Raw genomic sequence first — 3,394 nt, forward strand, 5'->3', positions numbered from 1 at the left:
TTTTGTATAATATAATTACAAAATATATAATAACGAGACTCTCGTTATTCGTAGGAAATATCATAGTACAATACCGGTTGCAATAACTAAATAAAAAGAATATAAAATATAATTATATATACAATTCTTGATTCAAGCCGTATCTCTCTCTGGTGGGTTCTTCACGCACACTTGATAACATCCTAGACTCGAGTATTCATCATCTTGAGTCTTGAAAAAATACTCCTTGACTGCAACAAAGAGCACACTAAAGCGTTGATGATTTTGGTTGAGGCACGTGTTCAACATGCTTCCCTTAAAACAGATTTCGCGTCTCTACTAAAGACAATGCGTCTGTCTCCCAGGGTACAATAGCCGAAGCAGTCTGTACTGCCGGAGATGGCTCACGGGCCCAAGGTTACATCCGGTAATTGTAGCGTTTGAACTCATGTGGTGGAAAACAAGTAGAGAGTACTCATCTCTCTAGTTGGTCTTCAAGTGTTCATCCTCCTTCTAGTATTCTTCATGTATGAAGCAATACCATATTCTTGTTTTCACAAAAAAAGCCCATAGCCTACTATTTGTACAAGACTTAAGGATTAGTGAAAGGTTTCACTTAATTAGTCACTTAATTAGAGACTTAAAAACTCTAATAAAACTAATTAAATGTCATTAAGAAGCTTTACTCAAGAGTTTCTTTTTTATTTACCACATGAAGATTCTAATTAATATTTATAATTTTATTAAATTATAAATATATTAAATATCCATTCACCAAATTTCTAACAAGGTCGTCTAACTTGACACCAACTGAGAACCTGCTAATTATATATCAACAAATATTAAAGCAACAAATATTAAATATACATAAAATGAATTCAATTATTAACAATTTAGGTATGTATTATAGTTATCTATTAAGAGCCAAAGATGGTTGACTCGTAAAAGTCCGTGATGAAAATTTTGGGATATAAATTTACATATCTTTGGTGGTGAAATGCCAAACCAAGAAATATGTTTTATATATTTTAATCTCGTTATCAATATTGTCTACACCAAGTAACCATTACTTCATAATTTGAAGTAAAGTGTAATTACTTTGATTACCTAAAGTCAAATAAGATGTTTCTCAAGATATATTCTGCACTACATAGCTTTGAGCTATAATTAAACCATTAAATAAGTATCATTAACACGATGCTTCAATTCAAATATGTTATAAACAGTTCAATTAATTATCAATCTCATGTAAAGAAAGTAAATTATATTCTTGACAACATAGAAGCCAAACATAGCTACTTTGACTCTCAAAAGTCAAACAAACTTTTTTTGTTGGTAAAAATCCAAAAATAATAAATATGTTTTAAATCATATCCGTGTCATAACTATTAACAATACCACCTACCTCTTACTTGTATGGTCATCGAAATCCCATTGCATGTAACCAGATCTTTCTCTTTCCCTATTTCGTTCACCACAATTATGATCTTCAGATGTCTCATTAGCACAATTGTGGTAAATGTAATGAATGAATTGCTCCTATTAAATAATACACAAATTAAAATAAAGAGGCATGTAAGTCAGTTCTAAAATCCGTTGTTAGAGAACAGAAGTCCGAAATCTGCATCAGATTCATCATCAAGCTCAGTGGATCAAGTGTGGCATGGCGAAATATTGATATTAATTACATAACTACGATAATTCCAAATAGTAATATTCTGTATGAAATAAGAAACAACATGATGATTATGGCTAAAATCCTAAATCACAAATTGTTAATAAATAAAACAAAAAAAGAAGCAAGATTATACCAAAGTGACCGAAGAGCTAACCTAAAAACTTAAGAAACAGAGCTGCCAATCAATCTCCATATATTCCAATAACCCAACAAAATCTTGATCACTTCACATACATGTTCTTGATCTTGTTTCCGCCCTCTTTCAATTCATGATGAAAAACAAAATAGATAAAACATAAGAATATGAATCATGAAAGAATTTTAGGGTTAGAACATTACAGATCAAGAGTACAACAACCCGGTTGCTCTTAGGCTTCCGATAGTGATCCAAGAGATTAGGGCTCTTGAACTGAAACGACTCCCAATTGTTAAACGATATGGGTTAAGTAAAATTAATATCTAAATGATTGTGATAAAAGGATAAAAATTAATCACGATGATGAACCTGAGAAACAGCTCGAGACCGCTGATTTTGGCTTATCTTGTTCATCAAGCTCCAAACTGCCAATCACAAAAAATATGAAGAAACCTATCAAATGCCTATACAAAATTAATCACAAAATATTCAGTGTATATCTTCAATCCAATCTATCAGATGCTTTCAAAAACCATAACAATATTAAGAGCATCAATTGAGCAGCAACTAATGACGAATAACACCAGCAAACCTAATCGTAAAAACAAAAAAATTAAGAGCATTCTAAAGAATCAAATCAATTCGTAGCTCAAAGGAATACGTACCGACAAATACATACACGCTTTGGTCAGATGTTAATCGGAAGATATTAGCACGGCGACGGTCGCCGATGATGATTTTAGCGTAAAAACCCTAAAATCAATTCCTTAATAGGATAGAGTATCAACGATTTAACTGATGTATAAAAAACCTTAATAAATCAAAATGCAAAGAAAACCTCAAATCTAAAAAACCTAAAATCGATGGAAACTGACCTTCATATTAGACGGTTGAGAAGACGAAGAATGATGGAGCCAGATTAATTATAGTCTGAATCATAAGGTTTTGTAACATACCTATGATGAATCCCTTTCGTCTCCCTGACCACTACTCACATCGTCGTTTCTCCAACCACCATCAGTTCCAATCATCGTGGCCGCCAAATCTAAACCAAGAAACGCAGTAGACAACTATTAGAAAGAATGAATCGAATTGAAAGAAGATTTGGTATTAGGAAGATTGAACATACCTGATGCTGAATAATTCGAATGGCTTGAATCAGGAATGCAAGTGAAGGTTGTGTCTAGGGTTTTGCAAACCTGATGTGGAATGTTAATGGAGATGAGAAAGAATGCAGATGAAGGATGTGTCTAGGGTTTTGTAAAATAATATATAAGATCCATTTTAGGAGGTGGATAATTCAAAAGTCTGACCCAGTTGTTTTCGGATCCCGCGTCCCACTTGTTTTTTGGTTTGTGTTTTGAGAATTTTGGTTTGTGTAAGAGAATTGAGATGGATTCTCTCCCAAAATCACCCTCTACTCCACCATAGGATGCCACATAAGCAAAATTGCTCCACCATCACATGCCACATGGCCTAAATCATCTTATTTATTAATATATATAGATATAGATTATTCTGATTTGTCAAACATTCCATTGAAACTGAAATGAAAACTTTGCTCGGGTAAGATGAAGGGTTCTTAAATTCCATCAACTAAG

The 3,394-nt window shown here is 32.9% G+C and overlaps 1 long non-coding RNA gene across 10 annotated transcripts; it reads right to left on the reverse strand.

Moving 5' to 3' along the window:
- Window positions 1–372: 372 nt before the first annotated feature.
- On the reverse strand, window positions 373–3,026 carry LOC118488814. 10 transcript variants are annotated; one of them, XR_004885333.1, is made up of 5 exons: window positions 2,923–3,026; window positions 2,459–2,838; window positions 1,812–2,218; window positions 1,385–1,441; window positions 373–553 (listed from the first exon to the last, which is right to left on the reverse strand). It is a non-coding gene; the product is annotated as an uncharacterized LOC118488814 (long non-coding RNA). The 10 variants fall into 10 exon arrangements; XR_004885334.1 differs by lacking the exon at window positions 373–553 and having other exon boundaries at window positions 1,276–1,916; window positions 1,997–2,066; window positions 2,163–2,218; XR_004885326.1 differs by having other exon boundaries at window positions 1,385–2,218.
- Window positions 3,027–3,394: the final 368 nt, after the last annotated feature.

The sequence above is a fragment of the Helianthus annuus genome, chromosome 2, assembly GCF_002127325.2.
Source record: "Helianthus annuus cultivar XRQ/B chromosome 2, HanXRQr2.0-SUNRISE, whole genome shotgun sequence".
Taxonomy (NCBI): domain Eukaryota; kingdom Viridiplantae; phylum Streptophyta; class Magnoliopsida; order Asterales; family Asteraceae; genus Helianthus; species Helianthus annuus.